Source organism: Lolium rigidum, chromosome 6 (assembly GCF_022539505.1).
Source record: "Lolium rigidum isolate FL_2022 chromosome 6, APGP_CSIRO_Lrig_0.1, whole genome shotgun sequence".
NCBI lineage: Eukaryota > Viridiplantae > Streptophyta > Magnoliopsida > Poales > Poaceae > Lolium > Lolium rigidum.
Window position 1 is genome coordinate 67,110,752 of NC_061513.1, and position 25,367 is coordinate 67,136,118.

The window sequence follows — 25,367 nt, forward strand, 5'->3', positions numbered from 1 at the left end:
GTTTTGTTCGTCTTGTCAAGACTCTCCTTCTTATTTAATGAATGGTGCCAAAAGAGCCCTTTCAAGAAAAACTCAATTAGTCACCACCATTGCACAAACATCATCAAAGTTAAATAAGGTAGCACACGTATTTTATTCCGTGACAACCCACATGTACCATACTAGTTGAAGAATAAGATATTATCAACTCTTCGGAAATTCAATACACCATGGTCATTTTTGAAACAAAAAAGGTCTGATATTCCAGATTCTTCTTTTTGGTTTCCGTATACATCATGATGGTGATGTGGTATACATGTAGGTACCACATCATTTCAAAACACTTTTGAATTGGCAGAACACTATGATTGATGAAAATTGCACAACGTGAATAGCTGAGGGGCCGAGTTTGAGTAATAGTAGTCTCATAGTAGTAGTTTAGAGGTGAAAGCTACGGTCAAACAATATTTGGACAGCGAAAAATACACCGTCTGCAATGCCCATTGCCTTAGCTGCACATTAGTTTGCGCGCTGCACAAGCGCTCATCGAAGAAAGAGCTACTTTTGCACTACCATGCATATACAACATTATTATCTTCCATTAGCAAAAAGAATAGAAGAATCTCTACCGTGGCCTTAAACGGAAGAAAAAAAAACAAAGTCAAATTAGAAAGAGCCAGAATCGGGCCCAACTTATTTTGGCAGCTCACTAATTCTTGACCAATACTTACAAGGTCAAGATTTTCTTTAGATTCAGATACTTCGTAGATAACTTTGTTTTTGAACTTGAGAGCAAGAACTTTTTATCCTATACAATAAGAGACGAAATTAAACAGAAGAAAGCTAAGGAAGTTAGATAACCACAAGATCTTGATTGACAAGACGCCCGGCGGATCAAATATTGCAAGATGGCTCACCACTCCAGCTTGGCGATGATCTTGTCCAGGTGGAACAGGTGCTTCCGTAAGAGGTAAACGTGCAGTGTGTATATGAGTGCAGCGCAGGTCACCAGGAAGAAGGACATTGCGATCAGCAAGCTGAAATCCTGTTGGGTTGTACACATTCAAAATGGTAGTCTAACTAGTTGAATGCCCGTGCGTTGCTACGGTCCTTGAATATTTATCAGTCATGTAAAAATGCTACTTTAGTTAGATAGATCTAACATACAACAACAATAAAAAAAAACATGTTTAACCGAGGTGTTCTTATCGACCACGACATCGATACAATTTTGCACCATGTGGTGACAAACTCCTATTTTCTCCCACCGGCTCTTCACAACATATCATCAACTCTTCCATTTTAACCCCTTGGTTTTGGGTTTTGTTCATATTTTGGTTTCTGTCTTAACTTTTTATGGTGGCACATGAAACACCTCCACTTTGTATTTCCGCATCATTATGTTGCTTCCAACATACATGATCTCATAATCCTTGCCCCTCTGATTTTGTTTAGCATTTATACTCTTCTCTCGCCCTAGTTTCCCACATGAACAACCTTTGTTAGATATTCCCTCCCCCTATGACACAAACATAAAGTAGACATTGTTTTGATTAAAATGGACGGGTGACCCTAGAGAATTTTTCTTGCACTTCAACTGGAAGTTGGGGATGATTACCAAGCATTCTAGTGGGCACAATGGACCAATCTTACATATATGTACCATGAAAAATCAAGATATGGAAATAGCATTGCACAATTGTTAACAATTTTTCTTATAAAAAAATCATGATTACAACATATATTCTGGACTGTACATTGCTCCAAGTGTTACGTTAGATAAAAAAAAAATGACTGGAAAACATGACGGATGGCACTACCGTGTTTGTGTGCCAGAGATGCGCCAAATTTGTTTGTCGGCTCGTATGGCGAAGCCACACTGACCAGAGGGGTCGTTAGGAGGATATGGAGTTACATGCCCTCTATAACTTCTCGTCGCACCACCGGCTGATGCGCCACATATTAGCGTGCTCGACCTGACAGCCCAGTTCAGTACAGAAAAGACATCTTGTGAAATAAAACCGGATATATCTTACTTGTCCACGAGTGAATTTAACGGTTGTATCATGTAAATGATAAAATTACACTCGGATTGGAACTATGAGGCTAATGCAAAGCTCACTTCTTTGTTGTCTTGGTGCTCCCGTGATCTCTGCTCCCTAGTATTCTCCTTTCCATCAAGCTCCTTCTCCATTTTGGGTGCCTCCTTTATCTGAGCTTAATCAGGCAAGTCATCTTTGAAGAAATTACATTACAAACACAATAGCAGATATTAACGGCTTAGAAAAAAATATGTACAAATTTAAGTTTTTAGAGGAATATTAGCATTGCCACCAATCTAAGAACTCCAGAAAAAAATGAGTAGGCCACATAAGTCAATTGTTCTTCTGACACACGGTTATAATTGAAGTGCAATAGTATTTTGACAAATAAGATATCCTTACAAGTTAGAATGACACAATAATTATAATGCCCTGGGCACCTGCAAAAAAAGGCGAATTCCCATTCGTCCTTGTTCATGTGGATGCAATAAGCTGTTCTTGATACAAAATTACTACTTCAATGTTCTGGGTAACGGGGGCTTCTTTTTCTTTGTAAGTCAGAAGATATTTAAAGAGATCTGCCATGCTTCTGGTGATGTATAATACACACCATGATTTTATGGTCACTTTCGAGGTCATGCTACATGGAAACTTTTGCCCTTGTTACTCCTTATTAGTTAAATGCCATATCATTTTTTCAAACTTAATGCCATGTCATTTGATAAAAAAAACTATGAATATGCAGTTGTGTATAGGTGTCCTTATGAAAATAAAACTTTGTCAGATACTGAAAAATAGGAGTACTGGCCTTTTATATACTCATTGATGACGCTGCGGCAAAGAAGCGGCGTGTCCGGGCGGCGGGCACTGGGGACCGGGAAGAAGCTCTCCTCCCCTATACCCGCCCCTCCCCAGGGGGGGGGGGGGTCAGTATATACTATATACACTCAACTTTGATATTGTTTTGGGACAACCCTAAATTAATTCAGGTGATTTTCCCTCTCTTTACAAAAAGGTCATTTTTTCTACATTTTCTTTCACAAATAGAATTTGTCAATTCTATTTTGTATGGGTACTATCTCACATATGTTTACCATTTGAAACCATCAACATGTTGCAGCATGTTGGTACTGTAGTGTGCAGTTTACTGAAACCACATTAGAGAAAAATAATTTGTGATGTCTCTCTGCTCTTCTTGTCCTCTCATCATGTCTATCCGACTATCACTGAAAATTTGTTGTTCTGTTTATGCAATGTATTCTCCTGTTCAGCTGTCACGAGCATGAGTCCCCATATCATCACAACATCCAATTCAAAGCTACGAATGACCACAATGGAAACTGAAACAACACAGACAACAAGGATTAACTTCATATACTGCAAAGAGTTTACCTGAACTCCATTCTGCTTCTCTGCAATTTGTTTGCGACTGATGAATCGATAGATAAAACAATACTGCCGTGCAGGATGGGCCCATGAATATAGCAACATTCCCGAGCCAGTCGACAAGGCATGTGTGCGTGCTCACGACGATAGGCTCCATCTACAGGGTTGTGCTCCGACACTCAGAAGATCACGTTTCCGCCGTCCCAATGGCTCCTTCTTACAACAAAATTTGTTATGTTTAAGAGGTAGGCAACCATCCTATATGTAGGGAACACCAGATCAAGATACTTGCCCGATGATGGAAATCCACCAAAGAATTTACAACCCATCGGTCTAGTTAAAAAAAAGACTACACATGGTATTGAGAAAAAAACATATATAATCACCATATACGTGCATCTAGAAACAAGCCTGCAAATCAGGAGTGATTTCCATGATTTAGCAAAGCGGAACGAAAAGAGGAGCTGACCTTTCGCTTCTTCCATGTGAGAAACTACGCTGGTGTGATGGGCGGTGCCACGACCGCCGTTGCAGGTTAGACAATAGCGCCCTTGTTTTCCTTTCGACCATGCCCGGAAGCACGGTGTGGGCGACCCGCGTGATGCCCTTGATGTTGACCCGAATCAGGCTCCGCACGAGCTCCTCGTCCACCTCGTGAAATTAGTTGGCTTAACGTGGCGGCGGCGACCAGCAGCGCCCTACGGAGCGCCGCGCAAGAGTTGTTCTTGCCACCGGTAAAGGAGGATAGAACGGAGATGGATGTTGGCGGCAGAGATGGAGAGGAAAAGATCAGCGACGCCACGCTGAATGAGGTGAGGAGGAGGAGGCGGCAGACATGGTGATTTCTTTCCATAGTTTTGTAAATTACACTGGTTATGACGATCTCATGATTGATGGGTGCATAAGATACTTAACAATTTGACCGAGGTGATTTCTTATTGTTGATTGATATGATCCCGTGAGCCCGTGATTGGTGATTTTGTTGTCATATTTTTGGTAAGTTCTAATTTGATCCCATGAGTGATGCGATCCTGTGAGGTTTGTGATACGGATGGCCAGATATGGAGCGACAAATCTTTTATATGTGATTAATTTCTGGGAAAGTATATAATTTCTGGGAAAGTGTATAATTTCTGGGAAGTATATTGCCGATCTGATTGCTCCCGTGATTAATTGGGAAAGCGTTAAATTTTTTTTTGGAAAGTATTTTAATGCTTGTGCCGACAGATTGATATCGCGCGTGAGATTGTTTCCTAATTAGATCGGACGAAACGAAGACCGTGAGATTGATTGGATGGCCAGGATCTTTTCAATGACGACCACCAAAGTGCGTTGAGTGTCAAACGACCAACTCCCATTTAATAGTAAAGATCATCATATTCAGCTTGCCGTTTGGCAACAACTATTACCTAGGAAAAACAAATGGATCTGCGTACCCTAGGGTCGGAGATGATGATGCCAATGATGTAGGTGAGCAAGTCGAAGATGGACTGCAGCGAGTTCTGTACCCCTCCGACGACGCACCGATCCGAGTCACGGACATTGTCCTGCATCATCTGCATGACCGCCAGGTCGAACATCCACAGGCCAAGGCGAGAGGCGGCGACGCCGGCCATGAGCATCCACGCTGACGCCACGCCGTCGCTCACCCAGATGGAGCCGACACACAGCAGCAGGCAACACCACTGCCAAGGACAACACCACATAATCCTTAATTCCCTTCGTCTAGGAAATATACACCTGCCTATACATGTGTGTAGATTTTATGAATGAAAAACAGAGGACATGCCTGGATCCAGATGGACCATAGCCCTGTTCTAAGTGTCGAAACCCACGAGTGCACGACCGGGTACAGCAAGGTTGCAGCTATACCGACGATGGCGCTGAACCCCCGAGCCAGACTGATCAGGTAGGCGGGAATGCCATTCCAGTCCAGAGTTGCAGTCATCAGCGTACCAAAGCTGCAAAAGCAATGAAAATAAAAGGTAATTTTTTTTTCTGAGTCCATAGATGATGAGGGGTTAGTCGGTCGTCTAAGAAGAAGAATGCATCTGATTGATCAATGTGTCACGCTGCCTAATTACCTTAGGACATTGAAGTAGAGGATAGCAACAGCAACCCCTGGCAGCATCACATCCTGCCTCATGTACACTGCCCAAGAGTCCCAGCAGGGCAGGAACGAGAGGTAATTCGCCACACCCACTCTCCAATCCGACATCTCCTCACCGTACCTCTGCTCTTCATTGTCCGGAGCAACAATCTCCGATGCCGCTGACTTCCTTCTAAGCTGGACATACTCGCCGAGAGCGGGCACGCCGTTGTACACGGAGACGAAGAGCCAGTACTGCATTCCCACCGAGGCGACGTTCCACAGCGCCAGCGCCACCGCGGAGGCCTGTGTCGACACGAAGCTGATCACGAACCCGGACAGCACCGGCGCCAGCAGCTTGCAGCTCAGGTCGATCCTTCGAAGCGCAGAGTTGGTTTTGCTCAACGCCGCTGCCGGATGCCCGCTGCAGATCACCACCACCCTGCATGCATCGCAGAATTGGATAATGAAATATGATGAATATCGTCTACTGTATGCTAAGTACGTACTGAATATGTGGTCTCTGCCCCATTTGTAATTCGCCTCTAGTTAAGTAAATTGTAGGTTCTGATTTGTATACCATTCTCGCTCGATCAGTATGGTGCCGGCAAGAGTTGAGAGCGCTGCGAGCGCACCCGAGACGTTGGTCACGGAAACCAGAAGAACGAAGACCGGGAAGCTTTTGTCTTTCAGGTCATCGAAGACAAGCAGTGCGGTTACTGAAACTCCAGCTACGATAAAGGATAAACTTTGAACTAGTAGCCACAGACCCAGAACCTGCAGTACAGTGCAGCGTATCCAGTTACTGATCGAGGAAGATTGAAAATCAGTCAGAACCTAAACCAAGTTGCTGTTTTTTCTTCTTTGAAAAAGAGGTTGTACACCCCAGTCTCTGCATCGAAAACCTAATTGCTATGTTGTGCTAAATTTTAGCCTTTTCTGTATTATTCACTGATATTGAAGAGTTGGCCACACGTCTCAGCGCACATGGTTGATGTCTAGGTGCCAAACCGAAAAGATAAAACCTGGCAGCTAATCTATGGTCCTGGGATGTTGTTGTGCTTGCCGAAGCATCAGACCTGGCAGCGTCGGTGCGGTTCTAGTTGAACGAGCGCCTGACAGAAGTCGAAGCCATCACCTCGGAAGGGGGTGTAGTCGGGGTGACATGGGTCCAGACGTCCAGTAGGGATTCGCATGCCGGAGTGGCGGCTCCGGGTAACGGTGGTCTTTGTAGCGTACGTGGTGAAAGACACAAGGGTGGAGAGGCACGCTTTCACAAGTATTGGTGGCCCAAAACCACTCCCATAGCAGCTTTTGTTTCTCTCTCCCTTCAACAGCGAGGTCTATGCGGACAGGCGGTGTGATGTTTTGGTGAGGCGTCTACCGGTTCTCCTTACCCTCTGCGCCGGTCACGCCCGATTGACTACATCAACAGGGGGTGCAAAGATTATAGTCATACCTATTGGCATGTTGGTGGTGTGTTTTGTTGGTAGTTTCGTCGCTTTCTCATGGTTTATGTATTTGGTTTACGCCCAGTTTTTCATAATTAACCGAGCAGCTCTTTCTTCTATGATGAAACACATGAACTCCCACCCATTTCTAGGTGTTCACAAAAGAAATGTTTGGCACCTGATCCACCACACCCGACCGATCCAAACCAACCCACCGTGTTGTTGGCTAGTTTGGCAACAAAACGGTGAGCCGGAGACTAAATCCTTGGTAACAAGGAGGAGGAGTTAGGCGACATGTGGTCTTACCGGCGGCGATCGCCGGAGTCGACCTTTCCCGACATCATCTCCACCATATAGAGCACATCAACCATTGCGTCGAAAAGCTTCTACTAGGGCCTCAGTGAAACCTTCACTACCAGCAAACCCAGGTTGCCACTGCCGTTGTTGTTATACTAACCTCTACCACCACAGCCATAGAGATCTGTAACCATATCACGGTTCAACCGGTTTTTGTTAGGATGATCTCCTCCCGAGTGGGCCCAATGGTCCACCGGGCCTCTTTGATCTGCGCCCTGATCGGGGGCGCCCAATCCTCTATGGTTAGCGGGCCCCTGTCGCAGCGCCATATAAAGAGGTGGGGGCCGGTGGCACGCACTACGAGGTTTGCCGCTGCGCCGCACACCCCACCGATAACCCTACCAATCTAAGGGAGCGTTGTAGTGACGGGAAGCACTGCCACCGCTGCTACTGCCTCGCTCAGGCCGTCGCCCTCGCCACCATGTCCAATCCGTCTGGCTCATCGAGCCAAGGAGAAGGTACGCCCTCCATCTATCTCTCTCTCACTCGCAGTAAACACACAATATCTACACACTTCATTTCATAGATAAAGTACTACCCCGATTATATCTACACGTAGATGATCCTAGCATTCTATCAATGGTATCAGAGCCACTACGTTTTGTAGATTCATTTTCAAGAAGATAAAAGATTGACAGTAGACCCTAGTGTTGGAGATATGCCCAAGAGGCAATAATAAATGGTTATTATATATCTTTGTGTTTATGATAATGTTTATATACCATGCTATAACTGTATTAACCGAAACATTGATACATGTGTGATATGTAAACAACAAAGAGTCCCTAGTAAGCCTCTTAACTAGCTTGTTGATTAATAGATGATTAGTTTCATAATCATGAACATTGGATGTTATTAATAACAAGGTTATATCATTAATATGAATGATGTAATGGACACACCAAAATAAACGTAGCATAAGATCACGTCATTAAGTTATTTGCTATAAGCTTTCGATACATAGTTACCTAGTCCTTATGACCATGAGATCATGTAAATCACTTATACCGGAAAGGTACTTTGATTACATCAAACGCCACTGCGTAAATGGGTGGTTATAAAGGTGGGATTAAGTATCCGGAAAGTATGAGTTGAGGCATATGGATCAATAGTGGGATTTGTCCATCCCGATGACGGATAGATATACTCCGGGCCCTCTCGGTGGAATGTCGTCTAATGTCTTGCAAGCATATGAATAAGTTCATAAGAGACCACATACCACGGTACGAGTAAAGAGTACTTGTCGGGAGACGAGGTTGAACAAGGTATAGAGTGATACCGATGATCAAACCTCGGACAAGTAAAATATCGCGTGACAAAGGGAATTGGTATCGTATGTGAATGGTTCATTCGATCACTAAGTCATCGTTGAATATGTGGGAGCCATTATGGATCTCCAGATCCCGCTATTGGTTATTGGTCGGAGAGAGATCTCAACCATGTCCGCATAGTTCGCGAACCGTAGGGTGACACACTTAAAGTTGGATGTTGAAATGGTAGAACTTGAATATGGAATGGAGTTCGAATATTTGTTCGGGGTCTCGGATAGGATCCTGGACATCACGAGGAGTTCCGGAATGGTCCAAAGAATAAGATTCATATATAGGATGTCATTTTATGTGTTTAAAATGATCCGGTGCATTTATGGAAGGTTCTAGAAGGTTCTAGAAAAGTCCGGAAGAAAGTCACTTTGGAAGGCGGAGTCCCGAAGGGACTCCACCACCATGGCCGGCCAACCCTAGGGGGTGGAGTCCCAGGTGGACTCCACCTAAGGTGGCCGGCCACCCCCTCCCAAGGGAAAGTGGGAATCCCACCTCTAGTGGGAGTCCTAGCTTGGGTAGGTTTCATGTCATATGGAAGGTTTTGGTTTGGGGTCTTATTCGAAGACTTGTAGACCAACTCTTGGGTGTTCCACCTATATAATGAGGGCCAAGGGGAGGGGGCCGGCCACCACAACAAGCCACAAGTTGGCCGCACCCTTTGAGGCCGGCCACCCCCTCTCCCCAAACCCTAGCCACCCCACTCCTCCTTCTTCCCCGCACGCTTAGCGAAGCTCCGCCGGGATTCTCCACCGCCACCGACACCACGCCGTCGTGCCGTCGCATTCAAGAGGAGCTAGTACTTCCGCTGCCCGCTGGAACGGGGAGGTGGACGTCGTCTTCATCAACAACCGAACGTGTGACCGAGTACGGAGGTGCTGCCCGTTCGTGGCGCCGTGATCAAGATCTTCTACGCGCTTTTGCTAGCGGCAAGTGAACGTCTACCGCAGCAACAAGAGCCTCATCTTGTAGGCTTTGGAATCTCTTCAAGGGTGAGACTCGATAATCCCCTCGTTGCTACCGTCTTCTAGATTGCATCTTGGCTTGGATTGCGTGTTCGCGGTAGGAAAATTTTTGTTTTCTATGCAACGAATCCCTAGAGTGGTATCAGAGCCGTGTCTATGCATAGATGGTTGCACGAGTAGAACACAATGGTTTTGTGGGCGTTGATGCTTATGTTGTCTTTAGTTTGAGTACTTTGCATCTTTGTGGCATAGTGGGATGAAGCGGCTCGGGCTAACTTTACATGACCGCGTTCATGAGATTTGCTCCACGCTCGACATGCAACTTGTATTGCATAAGTGGCTTTGCGGGTGTCTGTCTCTCCTACTATAGTGAAGATTCAATTTACTCTTCTATTGACAACACTAGTATCACCGTTGTGGTTCATGTTCGTAGGTAGATTAGATCTTACTCGAAAACCCTAAACCACGTAAAACATGCAAACCAAATTAGAGACGTCTAACTTGTTTTTGCAGGGTTTGGTGATGTGATATGGCCATAATGTGATGATGAATATGTATGAGATGATCATTATTGTATTGTGGCAACCGGCAGGAGCCTTATGGTTGTCTTTAAATTTCATGTTGAGTAGTATTTCAAAGTAGTTGTAATAGTTGCTACATGAGGTGAACAACCATGAAGACGGCGCCATGGACCTTGACGCTACGCCGACGATGATGGAGATCATGCCCGTTGATGATGGAGATCATGTCCGTGCTTTGGAGATGAAGATCGAAGGCGCAAAGACTAAAGGGCCATATCATATCACATATGAATTGCATGTGATGTTAATCCTTTATGCATCTTATTTTGCTTAGAACGCAACGGTAGCATTATAAGATGATCCCTCACATTAATATCAAGATAATAAAGTGTTCTCCCCTCGTATGCACCGTTGATATAGTTCGTCGTTTCGAAGCATCTCGTGATGATCGGATGTGATAGACTCAACGTTCACATACAACGGGTGTAAGTCATGTTGCACACGCGGAATACTTGGGTTTGCTTGACGAGCCTAGCATGTACAGACATGGCCTCGGGACAACGGAAACCGAAAGGTTGAACACGAGTCATATGGATGATATGATCAACATGTTGATGTTCACCATTGAAGCTACATCATCTCACGTGATGATCGGTTTTGGTGTAGTGGATCTGGATCGTGTACCACTTAACAACTATGAGGGATGTTGTATTAAGTGGGAGTTCATTAGTAATTAGATTAAAACATGAACTAATTATCATAAACATAGTTTGAGTAGTATTTTGTATTAATTTGTAGTATTGGCATCCGTTTTTCTACCAAACGCTAGTCTTGTTATTGAGATAGAAATACTGTTAAAATCTGAAAAATAAACTTTACGGATTGGTACCGTATTGTTAAAGAATCAAGAAATAATTAAGTCCTATTGCAAACTTTTAGTAAACCTCACATTGTTGATTCAAAGAGCTATGGTTTCAATTAGTACCTAAAGTTATCTTGTCTCCGTGAAACTTGAAGTTCAAATCTGTTTGAAAAGTAAGGAGCTGAAAATTTAGTTTTCAGAAATAATCAAGGTATGAGATATATGTGATATCTAAGACCTTGTTGCAAGGTGATAGAATATAATTTGGTGAGACTACATAAACTCATAAGTTTTATGGGAATGTACGAAGGTTGGAGACGCAAGGCGTCCCAATCCTCCAACTATTGGGGCACTAACAATATTCGCATATCCATTAAGTGATCATCCTTAGTATGCACCGTTGTTAAAGACTCGTCGTTTCGAATACTAAGGTATAGATTCTACGTGTGCATACAACGGGCGCAAACCAGATTTGCACATGCGAATACTGAGGTTAAACTTTACGAGCCTAGCATGTACAGACATGGTCTTGGAAAGTCGTCATGAATTGATGGATAAAATTATGAGTGAAATTGTTCATCATATTACAAAGTTACTAATAATGAAATCTGCAACACTTGTCATATGATGATCAACTTCAGAACCTCAAGGTTATTGGTATTTAACCAACAAACCTAGAAGTTATTGATGTTGAAGTGTTTTTCTGAAGAATGAGGAAAGCTACAAGAGAAACTACAAAAGATATTTTGGCAGGAAGAAAAGAAAAGACTAGAAAGTCTAGCTCAGGTGTATATAAATGATATACATGTTATGGTTGTATTCCTACTTTGATCACACAGTGAAATTCTTGGGTATTAGTACCATATTGGTTGGTATGAAGTGTCATACAAAACAACGCAATACAAGAATACAATGGCCTAAGTGACTGACAAGGAATATGATAGAAATGCACTTCTGGAACAAAAATAAAGTGTTATTATGTTCGTCGTTGGCATTCTATCTAGCCCTTAGAATTTATAATAAAGAACTTAATAATTGTTATTTTGCTCGGTCAAATGAAAACAATGAGTTGTTCAAATTATGACATTACTCCATATACGATGGATAAGTTATTATAAATCTTAATGGTGAAACACACATACATAACACTGACGCTAAAATGCCATAAGGCAAATGATTTGAATTCCACTTATTTGTGGAACCGCCATTTAGGTCATGTTAGAGAGGAACGCATGAAGGAACTCCATGCAAATGGATTTTTGGAGTCATTTGATTTTTGAATCGTTTGGCGCTTGCAAATCTTTTCTAAAGAGAATGACTAAAATACCGTTCATAGGCCAAGAGTTGAAACGGGCAACTAACTTAGTGGAAATATACATGATGATGTATGTGGTTCACTGGGCATAGTTGTGTGCGGAAGATTCTTCTTCATGAAAACTTCCAACAATGAATTGAGTATATATGTGGATATATTCGATAAGGAAGAAGTTTGAAACATTTGAATGGATTCAAATAAATTTCATCATGAAGTGGAAATCATCGTAATAGAAAAGTCAAATATCTATGATTGGATTATAGTATTACGAATTTTAGCGAACATCTAAGAGAGTTATGAAGTTGTTCTATAACTCACGTTTCTTGGAGTATCATAGTGATGATGGAGTATCCAAGAGATGTATCCAAACCTTGTTGGATTAACGATGAGATAATATAAAATGACGCCATTATAATTTTTGTGGATTATGCTTTAGAGACTACCGCTTTTACACTAAATAGAGCATCATCATGATCCATTGAAATGACACCATACGAGTTATGGCATGGGTATGAACCCTAATAGTCCTTTCTTAAAATTTTGTATGCATAGCATAAGTAAATGAGTTTACAACCAAAATCGGATGAATGTCTTTGTTGGTTATCCCAGAGAATTGATTGGGAATTCTTTCCACTATGAAGTAAAAGACAAAAGTGTTTGTTAATATTACTTGCTTATTTCCAAGAAATTGTTTTCTAGCGAAGTATTTGAGTGGGAGGACAATAGAACTTGATAAGGTTTATGAACCTGAGCATAATGATCAGAGTAGCGCAGCATCGGAAATAGGTTCCGGAAGCGGCTACGACAATCATGACTCCCATGACTACAAAGTGTTTTAGCCATGGAGATCAAAGTACCTATTGAACCTTGTAGTTTTGGTTTACTTTGTGATCAAATAAATGATTTGTGAACAAAGGATTGTTTTTGAACAATGATAAACCAACTACAAACAAAGAAGTTATGATGGGCCCTGACTCCGTTAAAATGGCTATACGCCATGAAATCCAAGATAGATGAATACTTTTTGAAAGTAAATGGATCTATGAAATTGATGAACTTGGATGGAATATCCTTGAATAAGCTCGACTTGTCGAAAAGTTGTTTGCGACAAAGTTCAAAGAGTTGACTACGATAAGATTAGATCTTCCGTAGCAATGCTTATAGTCTATGTGGATTATTCTAGTAATCGCTACATATTTCTTTCATGAGATATGATAGTAGGATGGCAAAATACATTACTTAACAGAAGTGTGTATTAAAGGTGTATACAAGATACAACCAATTGTTTTGCTAGTTGATGCGCGTAAATGTACACGTCCGTTGGGAACCCCAAGAGGAAGGTATGATGCGCACAGTGGCAAGTTTTCCCTCAGAAAGAAACCAAGGTTGATCGAACCAGGAGGAGCCAAGAAGCACGTTGAAGGTTGATGGTCGCGAAATGTGATGCGGCGCAACACCGGGATTCCGGCGCCAACGCGGAACTCTGCACAACACAACCCAAGTACTTTGTCCCAACGAAACAGGTGAGGTTGTCAATCTCACCGGCTTGCCGTAACAAAGGATTAAACGTATCGAGTGGAAGATGTTTGCAAAGAAAATAGTAAAACACAATTGCAGTAGATTGTATGCTATGTAAAGAATAGGACCGGGGTCCACAGTTCACTAGAGGTGTCTCTCCCATAAGATAAAAGCATGTTGGGTGAACAAATTACAGTCGGGCAATTGACAAATAGAGAAAGGCATAACAATGCATATACATGATATGATAAATATAGTGAGATTTAATTGGGCATTACGACAAAGTACATAGACCGCCATCCAACCGCATCTATGCCTAAAAAGTCCACCTTCGAGTTATCATCCGAACCCCTCCGGTATTAAGTTGCAAAGCAACAGACAATTGCATTAAGTATGGTGCGTAATGTAATCAACAACTACATCCTTAGACATAGCATCAATGTTTTATCCCTAGTGGCAACAAGACATCCACAACCTTAGAACCTACTCGTCACGATCCCGGATTCAATGAAGGCATGAACCCACTATCGAGCATAAATACCCCCTCTTGGAGTTAAGAGCAAAAACTTGGCCAGAGCCTCTACTAATAACGGAGAGCATGCAAGATCATAAACAACACATAAACAATAGATTGATAATCACCATAATCATAGTACTCTCTATCCATCGGATCCCGACAAACACAACATATAGTATTACGGATAGATGATCTTGATCATGTTAGGCAGCTCACAAGATCCAACAATGAAGCACAACAAGGAGAAGACGACCATCTAGCTACTGCTATGGACCCATGGTCCAGGGGTGAACTACTCACTCATCACTCCGGAGGCGACCATGGCGGTGTAGAGTCCTCCGGGAGATGAATCCCCTCTCCGGCAGGGTGCCGGAGGCGATCTCCGAATCCCCCGAGATGGGATTCGCGGCGGCGGCGTCTCCGGAAGGTTTTCCGTATCGTGGCTCTCGGCATCGGGGGTTTCGCGACGGAGGCTTTAAGTAGGCGGAGGGTCAACGCGAGGGCCACACGAGGGGCCCGGAGGCTAGGTCGGCGCGGCCAGGGCCCGGGCCGCGCCGGCCACCCCTCCGGCCGCCTCGTGGCCCCACTTCATTAGCTCTTCGGTCTTCCGGAAGCTTCGTGCAAAAATAGGACCTCGGGCGAAAGTTTCGTCCAATTCCGAGAATATTTCCTTACTAGGATTTCTGAAACCAAAAACAGCAGAAAACAGCAATTGGCTCTTCGGCATCTTGTTAATAGGTTAGTTCCAGAAAATGCATAAATATGACATATAATGTGCATAAAACATGTAGGTATCATCAATAAAGTAGCATGGAACATAAGAAATTATCGATACGTTGGAGACGTATCACTAGTCCGTAGAATACTAGATAGGTATACGAACTTCAATTGGATGAAGTGAGTATCGCGGAGTTAGAATCTTCACCGGATGAAATAGTCAAAGAGTTTTTCATTTTATCAGAAACGATGAAGATACTTGCATTTGCAAGAAATTAAGTGGGAGCGCTGAGACATATTTATAATACTTTATGTAGATGACATATAGTTGGATATAAATGATGAAATTATATACTTGATTATAAAAGGTTTCATTGAGAATTAACTTCAATGAAAGAATATGGACTGAAACATATTTAGTGTCAAGATCTATGAAGATAGATTGAAACACATAAATAAGTTTAAGTCAAAGTACATAGAAAGGATATTGAAGTAGTTCAATATAGAAATAATAAGAAAATGTTCTTGTCATGTGAAGTTTTAACAAGACTTGAGTGTATCTGACACTCAATGAGTAAAAACACATGAGTGATTTTAAATCACAATTAATATGTACACAATCAAATGTCCTGAGCTCTAAAAGTTAGGAGCATATACCAGAATGATTCATGTGATGATCATTGACAAACAATAAGAATATCCATGTGTGCTTTAGAAGAACCAAGGATATATATATATAGTTTTATATGGGTAATGACAAACAAAATCGTTGTAAAGTGTTGCACCGATATTAGTTTGGTCATATATAAAAATAAATTTCAATCTCAATTAGGCTAAGTGTTATTAAAAAAGGTAGAATAATGCTAGATTTAGAAGAGTTCTAAATATTGTGACGGATTCTACAAAAGAAGGCAGAGTATGTTATTGTTTTTGACAATGATTAAGGATGTTGAGTCAAGAAGTTCTTTGAGAACTTGGTGTAGTTCCGATAGTGTCAGAACTTTGAAGCTATATTGTATGTGACAATATTAGTGACATATTTCAGACCGCGAAATTAAGGTTCCACCAGAAGACCAAACATATTTAATGCCGACTCATTTGGAAAATGAGTGATGCGTGAAGACGCAAATGAATTGCAAAATACATACGTTTCTGAGTGTGTCAGAACCGTTGACTAAAAACTCTCCCGTGAGCAAAACATGATAAAGCACCAGAAGGCCAAGGTGTTATATCTTTACATATGTAAACTAGATTATTGACTCTAGTGCAAGTGGGAGATTGTTGGAGATATGCCCAAGAGGCAATAATAAATGGTTATTATATATCTTTGTGTTTATGATAATGTTTATATACCATGCTATAATTGTATTAACCGAAACATTGATACATGTGTGATATGTAAACAACAAAGAGTCCCTAGTAAGCCTCTTAACTAGCTTGTTGATTAATAGATGATTAGTTTCATAATCATGAACATTGGATGTTATTAATAACAAGGTTATATCATTAATATGAATGATGTAATGGACACACCCAAATAAGCGTAGCATAAGATCGCGTCATTAAGTTATTTGCTATAAGCTTTCGATACATAGTTACCTAGTCCTTATGACCATGAGATCATGTAAATCACTTATACCGGAAAGGTACTTTGATTACATCAAACGCCACTGCGTAAATGGGTGGTTATAAAGGTGGGATTAAGTATCCGGAAAGTATGAGTTGAGACATATGGATCAATAGTGGGATTTGTTCATCCCGATGACGGATAGATATACTCTGGGCCCTCTCGGTGGAATATCGTCTAATGTCTTGCAAGCATATGAATAAGTTCATAAGAGACCACATACCACGGTACGAGTAAAGAGTACTTGTCGGGAGACGAGGTTGAACAAGGTATAGAGTGATACCGATGATCAAACCTCGGACAAGTAAAATATCGCGTGACAAAGGGAATTGGTATCGTATGTGAATGGTTCATTCGATCACTAAGTCATCGTTGAATATGTGGGAGCCATTATGGATCTCCAGATCCCGCTATTGGTTATTGGTCGGAGAGAGATCTCAACCATGTCCGCATAGTTCGCGAACCGTAGGGTGACACACTTAAAGTTGGATGTTGAAATGGTAGAACTTGAATATGGAATGGAGTTCGAATATTTGTTCGGAGTCTCGGATAGGATCCTGGACATCACGAGGAGTTTCGGAATGGTCCGGAGAATAAGATTCATATATAGGATGTCATTTTATGTGTTTAAAATGATCCGGTGCATTTATGGAAAGTTCTAGAAGGTTCTAGAAAAGTACGAAAGAAAGTCACTTTGGAAGGCGGAGTCCCGAAGGGACTCCACCACCATGGCCGGCCAACCCTAGGGGGTGGAGTCCCAGGTGGACTCCACCTAAGGTGGCCGGCCACCCCCTCCCAAGGGAAAGTGGGAATCCCACCTCTAGTGGGAGTCCTAGCTTGGGTAGGTTTCATGTCATATGGAAGGTTTTGGTTTGGGGTCTTATTCGAAGACTTGTAGACCAACTCTTGGGTGTTCCACCTATATAATGAGGGCCAAGGGGAGGGGCCGGCCACCACAACAAGCCACAAGTTGGCCGCACCCTTTGAGGCCGGCCACCCCCTCTCCCCAAACCCTAGCCACCCCACTCCTCCTTCTTCCCCGCACGCTTAGCGAAGCTCCGCCGGGATTCTCCACCGCCACCGACACCACGCCATCGTGCTGTCGGATTCAAGAGGAGCTACTACTTCCGCTGCCCGCTGGAACGGGGAGGTGGACGTCGTCTTCATCAACAACCGAACGTGTGACCGAGTACGGAGGTGCTCGCCCGTTCGTGGCGCCGTGATCAAGATCTTCTACGCGCTTTTGCAAGCGGCAAGTGAACGTCTACCGCAGCAACAAGAGCCTCATCTTGTAGGCTTTGGAATCTCTTCAAGGGTGAGACTCGATAATCCCCTCGTTGCTACCGTCTTCTAGATTGCATCTTGGCTTGGATTGCGTGTTCGCGGTAGGAAATTTTTTGTTTTCTATGCAACGAATCCCTACACCTAGTTCATCCCATGAACAGTAAACCCTAACCCTATCCAGAGAAAAGAAGGGGAAGAGGGCTCTCACCGGGCGTAGCTGCTCGGGACGCCGACAAAGGGCGCCGCTTGACGGCGGTGCGCCAACCCGCGGGTGCACGCACACGCCGGCAAGAGGGCCAGGGGATACTGCTCCTTTTTTTTCCCGCCGTAGGCCTTCGGGTCTTCGGGTGGAGAAGGAAGAAAAGAACATGGGGAGTGGCTCCGCCATCGCCGGCCAAGAGCTGGGCGACGCCGTCACCTCGCTACCGCCAGAGAGCGAGCAGAGACGCGGGACAGGGGGGATTGACTAGGGTTTTTCGGGGGAGGTTGGTCGGTGCCGGTTTTGATGTGGCCAGGGTTGCGCGCGGCCGTCCGATGCATCGGACAGCCATTGTTGCCCTTCGCACGCGGTGCAGGCCGTGGGCCGCAGTGGGCTGCGCAAATGCGGTGCAGTCTGTGGGCCGCGCACTGGCTAGGCCAAATTTTGGCATGCGCGACTTTTTTGGGTCAACTTTTTGACGTTTTTTTTTATAATTTTCTCCTACTCAAACCGAACCAACGGGATATTTGCTTTAGGAAATATAAAAGGGACATTAATGCTTCTGAAAAAGTATAAAGTTCATGAATTTTATTCATATTTTCCGCTGCAAATAGTTAAAAAGTGCTTTTTAAATTTAAAAGAGAAAAGTAACAAATTTTATTCAATGAGCATGATTAAAATGACGATGTTACTGTTATTTTTCTAACCAACATTTTCAATAACATGATCATGATTTGTGTTTGTTTATATGCATTTATTTCTATGTTCTGCCCAACGGTGATATATAATTGATTGCATAAACAGTTTTATGTCTTAATTTTGACCAACGTAGGATTAATGCATGCAATTGTTGTTATGATCTCACGTCTTTGTGGTTTTGTGAAGGAGGGTACTACTTGATGGGATGCATCAAGGATGTTCCAACCCTGAGAGGTGATAACTACACTGAATGGAGAAAGAAGGTCGACTTGGCTTTTGTCTGCGATGAGGTGGACTAGGTCATCGACACCCCGCAGTCGTCCAAACCACAAAGATGATGATGTTGCATGGGAGAAAAAGAAGAGGGATTATGCTCCATTGCAGATGACATACCCTCGACAACAAAAAAGTGTCTCACCTGGTTGAGCACGCTATTGTGGGCTCAATTGCAGAGTGTGACTCCGTAGGGGAGTATCTTGAAAATATAAAGAGCCAGTTCACTTGTTTTTTAAAGATTTATGCTACCCAGCTGTTGAAGCAACTGGTGACGGAAAAGTACACTGGAGGTGAACATGGCATAAGAGAGAGCACATCCTTAGGATGAGCAACATGGCTGCTAAGCTAAAGCCCATGGATGTTGATCTGGAGCTCAAGCATGCACTCTTGGTTCATCTGGTTATGGCTTCACTGCCAAGCCAGTTTGACACTTTTGTTGTTAACTACAACATGCAGCCAGAGCGGTGGGATATATAAAAGACAATAGCCATGTGTGTGCAAGAATAGGAAAATTCAAATCCTCACATGGAGGTTCTGTAAACTATGTGAAGGATAACAAGAAAAGAAACTACAATCAAAACAACCAGGGTTGTCCATGTGGCTTGGAAGGAGAACCCTTCTTGCTTTGATTGTACTTTCTTTTTTTTGTTATCCTTCACATACTTCAGAGAACCTCCGTGTGAGGATTTGAGTTTGTCCTCTTCTTGCACACACATGGCTATTGTCTTTTCTATATTCCCCCTGTCCCTCTTGCCGGCGTGTGTGTACGCTGGTGGGCGCACCGCCGTCAAGCGGCTCAGTGGTGGCTCCCTTTGTCGGCGTCTCGAGCTGCTACGGCCCGTGAGTACTTTCCCCCTCTTCCTCTTCTTTTCTTGTTAGGGTTAGGGTTTGCGGGATGAACTAGGGTTAGGGTTTACTGTTCGTGGGATGAACTAGGATTAGGGTTTATACCGTTAATCTTTTATCTTTCTACCCGAAATAAATCTACAAAACCTAGTGGCTCCGATACCATTGATAGAATGCTAGGATCATCTAGGTGTAGATTTAATCGGGGTAATAATTTTTTTTATGAACTGAGATTGATGTTGACTACGAGGGAGAGAGAGAGAGAGATGAGGGCGTACCTTCTCCTTGGCTCGATGAGCCAGGCGGATTGGACATGGTAGAAGTGGCGGAGCATGGGGCAATACAAAGGATGGGCCAACACAAGACTGGGCCAATTAGTGTTAGTGGGGGCGGCGGCGTCAGCGAGGCAGCGGCTTCGGTGGCGATGCTTCCCATCACTACAACGCTCCCTTAGATCGGCAGGGTTATCGGTGGGGTGTGCGGCAGCGATGAACCTCGTAGTGCGTGCCACTAGCCCCCGCCAACCATAGAGGGTTGGGCGCCCCCGATCAGGACGCAGGTTAATGGGGGCCGTTGGACCCACTCTGGAGGAGATCATCCTAACTTTTTCTTGCTTACAAGCATATGGTGGTATTATTAACGTGTTTTTCGGTTGAAGCTCAAACTTAGCCACAACTGATCACAATTTGGCTAAAAAAGTATTATTTGGTTCATTATCGATGTAAAGGTAATTTGGCACGCTTTCTTAGCCCAATGACCTATACTGTTTTCGCCACACTTCATTTTTTTTAGACGGAGGAAGTACTCCTTCAATTTGAATTAATTATCACGAATTTAGATAAAATATTACCCAACGTTTGTCCAGGTACATTAAACCTGCGTCAATTAATTTGGGGCTGAGTAAGGAAATTTCGGTGTTATAAGATGGAGTATGAGTCTTGTGTCTACATCCATGATAATGTTTTGGGGTTTTCCTACTGTACATGGAGAGAAGGACATCAATCGTATATTTCTACACAAATAATTGTCCCAACTAAGCTCACAATTAGCACCTTACTCTTCAAGCAAAAATAAAAATCTACTACTCCCTCCACTCCATAAAGTATGTCTTAGATTTGTTTAAATTTAGATGCATCTAGAAATACATTTAGATTTAAATTGATCTAAGACATATTTCATGGGACAGAGGTTTAGGTACATCCGTATTTACATAATTCCTATCCTGTAATCTGTATAGGATGAAGGAAGTACTACCTGAAGTTAATTATGAATACCTAGTTATTACGGATGAGCAAACTGTCATGGTCTCGAAGAATGCTGAGTTTACTTAAAACCTGAATAACGCAATAGCTGACGAACCTGCAGGTATGTGAGCCTGTCGACGAGGGTGCCGACCATGGGGCCGAAGACGGCGACGGAGGAGCACTCGACGACGCCGTAGACAGCTGCGAAGAGGAGCGAGTCCGGCCCAGATGCGGATCATGTACAGCCCAACCGAGAAATCCCACATACTGCACCATGGATACACGACCATTGATCAAAACATGGTCAATTGCATGCCAGATCAGAAAGGAGAAAGGTCTCGGCGCACCGTGCGCCCCATCTGGCGAGGAAGTGACCGACGTAGAGGCGGCGGAGGAGCGACGCGTCCAAGTCGCTGCCGTGGCCGTCGAGGAGAGGCACGAGATGGCCACCACCGCTGACCCACTCCCCGGCCTCCATCTGTGTCAGCGCTTAGCGGCAGCTAGGCGAGTGTAGGTAGGATCGGGAATATATAGGGACGAAAAAAGACCATCGCCGGCGCAGAGGCGGCGTGGAACATGCAGACATGGAACCAATCGGGGGACGGCGGGACGGGGACACCACATCGTGGATCGCACATGTGAGACGCGACCTTGGGAGCCAATATTTTCTTTTTCCAATAATGAAGGGTATCCCCTCCAGTTTTTTTTTTTTTTTTTTTTTTTTGAACTTGATCACCTCAAGAAAGCCGAGCATGGCAGAAGTTTTGTACTCCTCAATTCCAGAATTCTCGTCTTGATTTAGATGTATCTGGACATATTTTATGTATAGATACGTTTAAATCTATGACAAAAATTATGAAACGGAAGAAGTATGTGTACAAAGTCTTACCAATAGGCATCACTGCCACCTGGACTTGATGATGTTGCATCACTGCCACCTGGGCTTGATGATGATGATGATTGTGCAACGAGGGGCTTTATACATGTTTTTGACGGAATATAGCATCTTAAGCACTATTTTTTACAAAAAAATGGAGGCAAAATTATGCCTTATCAATTAGTTCAGAAGAAGGTGTTCAGTTAATTAGCAGAAAATCGTACAACAATGAGAACACCACGTGGCCATGCCAACACTCGCCATAAGGCCAAGCCTACGCAAGACCTGGCAACAACCAAGCTCAATCTCAAAACACCACTCCATCAAGACTAGACAATAATTCACCATCGTCGGAGAAAACCCGTCGTGCCTCCTATGGGAGGAGCACGCACAAGACGCTCGAACGTAGGTGACGAAGCTAACCCTCCAAGGAGCTGCGCCAAAGCGACACTGGCGACTAGCATCCATGGCAACCTCGTCGGCCCTACGACACGAAGTCGACACCATCGACACTATCAAAATTTCGGGGCAGCCGTTCCGACATCCATCTGCTCCGCTACGCCCAACGGACCGCCAATGCCACCTCCTGGGACCCCCATCCGATGAACCACCGCTTGCACTCGAGCCACGGCGTCGTATTACTCAACCACCGCATACCACGACCATTGCACCAACATCTAGGGTGGCCACCCCTGCCTAATACACGTTAAACGAGCCAACAATTTTGTCGCCCCTAGCAACACAAGATTGTCACCCAAGCCAAGCCAAGCAACCACCTCACTCCATGAAGCTACTGCCATGCCCACCATTGTTCCCGAGGCTGACGCCTCAACACACAAACATTATCTGCTTGGGGTTGCTACCCCAACATCCACCAACCTGGCGACGAGAGAAACACACACCAATAGTTGAACATGACCTCCAACACGACGCCTCTAGGAAGGTCAGGGTGTACCCGTCACTATCACCCGGGAACCTGGAGCTAGGGTGCGGATGGAGCTCCACGACAAGCCCCTCCAAGGAGGATGACGACCCTAGAGCGTCACAGTTGCCAGCACCTACATAGGTAAGTGCAAATTTTCTAGACAAATAAGCAAGAATTTTAAAGAGGAAAAAAGCAAAGGGTGTGAGATCTAAATGAATCTGCCACCGACCATGAAGAGTTGCCCTTAAAAAGACCTACGAAAAGACCATATGATCTAAGCAAAAGTATCCAAATAGAAATATCTGATAAGAGGTAGCGAACTCGGAAAGTGGAAATGTAGACTGCCAAATAGAAATACAAAATCGGGAGAATATGCACAAAAAAAACCCACAATGGCACATAGAACAACGACAACGACAAGTTAACAACATGGTAAAAAAGAAAGAAAACAATACCATCAACAGGCTATAACGGTCATTTACAAAGATAGACAGAAGAATCATCTACAACCTCTTCAACAACATATTCTTTGTATGCATGATGAAGAGGGAGTAGTACACCCCCACACTTGATTTTTTTCATATAAAAATTCAAAACGAAAATTTAGGAAAGAGAAAAACTAGAGAAGAAGCCTTACGTGGACCAGCCCACTCAGGAAGACGCTTCGGCCAGACGAGGGGCCCTGCCTGCATTGCTCCCACACGCACGCAAGCGAGCGATAGGGGCTCCCCCTCGTCCGGCGTGAGAAAAAGACAGGAAAAACAAAAATTCAAACATGGACATTTTCACGAGGTCCATTAGTGTCAGGCCAGAATGACCCATCCTGGGTCTCGTCCTAGTTTGTTGCAAACGTCCTGCTCACATTAGAGTTGATGTTTTGATTTGTGGGAGAACTCCGGATAAGTCCTCTCCCTAGAGCGCAAAAGAGCTCCGCTCTCTTCCGCCCAGACCCCTTCCACGAAAGCATCCAACCTCACAGGTCTGAACCGCAATGTTGCCTTTCCTCATTCCCCACACAGAGATATTTACTCACCTCGAAAGGCATATACCACGCCGGACGTGTGCTCTCTCCCTCCTCTGTTAGGGTTTCACGCCTTACTCCCTCTTCCTCTACCCTCGTATGTTTGATAATGGGGTTAGGATCGCGGCGAGGCATTCTTCTCGCTGGCTGCGAGGATGGGTGTCCTGGTGTTCTATCGGTGGTTGGCAGAGAAGTACCGTATTCATCTATTTTGTATCGCCCTTTTCATCTCCATTGTCATCTTCCTGCATGTCTCGAGGAGTCCAACCATGTCTAGTAAGTCCACCAAAAAAATCTAGTAGGTATGCCGAAAGATCCACATGTGACTTAAACTTTAAATGGTTCGACCCCTCTCCCTCCCCACTCTCTCGCGCGTGCGCTCCAGCCGAATTTCAGAAAACAAACAAGTTATTGAACTTCAACCAACTAAACATAACACCATCTACCGCTCAGTAGTTTCAAAATCATCATGTCATTTGAGTGTCAAAATTTAAGTCTTACCCAAATATGAAATCAGTAATAATCAATCTATTCCAAAATAATTAAATTTCCAGATTTGTCTTAAGTCAAACTTTGAGAAGTTTGAGCAAGTTTATAGAAAAGTTTTTGTTGTCGTACTCGAACAACTCAGAGATTAGGTGTTGTCTTTTAGCAGTTATGTTATTGAGTGACTAGTACTTAATATGGATAATGGATGTGTGACGAAGGTCGCCATAAACTAGAATATCAGTTGTTTTGAAATGGCGAAAACATTTGGATTACATCCTAGAAAATCAGTACGATTATACAGTAAACGTATTCCCCTTCAGTCGGAAAAGAAGGATATTCTCCTGAGCATACGGAAACGAAGCTATCTCATACACTCAAACGCTTTGGAAATGAAGAAATCTTTGCTCAAAGTTCAAACATGGACATTTTCACGAGGTCCATCAGTGTCAGGCCACGACGGCTCATCTTGGGCTGTTCTGGGGCTCACTTTAAATTGTCTCAGTTTGCCGCAAACGGCCCGCTCAAATTGGAGTCAACGCTTTGTCTCCTCCCCGCAGAGCGCAAAAGAGCTCTGCTTTCTTCCGCCATTCCCCTCTCTCCGACCCTTTCCACTCCGGAACGGCGGAAGGCATATTTACCATCCCGTCTGCCCCCCCGTCCGTTCGCTCACAGTATTAGGGTTGCGGCGAGGTATCCTTCTAGTTCTAGCCGGCGGCGGCCGCTGCGGCGGAGATGGGTGTCCCGGCGTTCTACCGCTGGCTGGCGGAGAAGTACCCGATGGTGGTGGTGGACGTGGTGGAGGAGGAGCCCGTGGAGATCGAGGGCGTCAAGGTGCCCGTCGA

The 25,367-nt window shown here is 43.9% G+C and overlaps 1 pseudogene; it reads right to left on the reverse strand.

Annotated features, from left to right (window-relative positions):
* Positions 1-892: 892 nt before the first annotated feature.
* On the reverse strand, positions 893-21,691 carry LOC124662732 (annotated as a pseudogene).
* Positions 21,692-25,367: the final 3,676 nt, after the last annotated feature.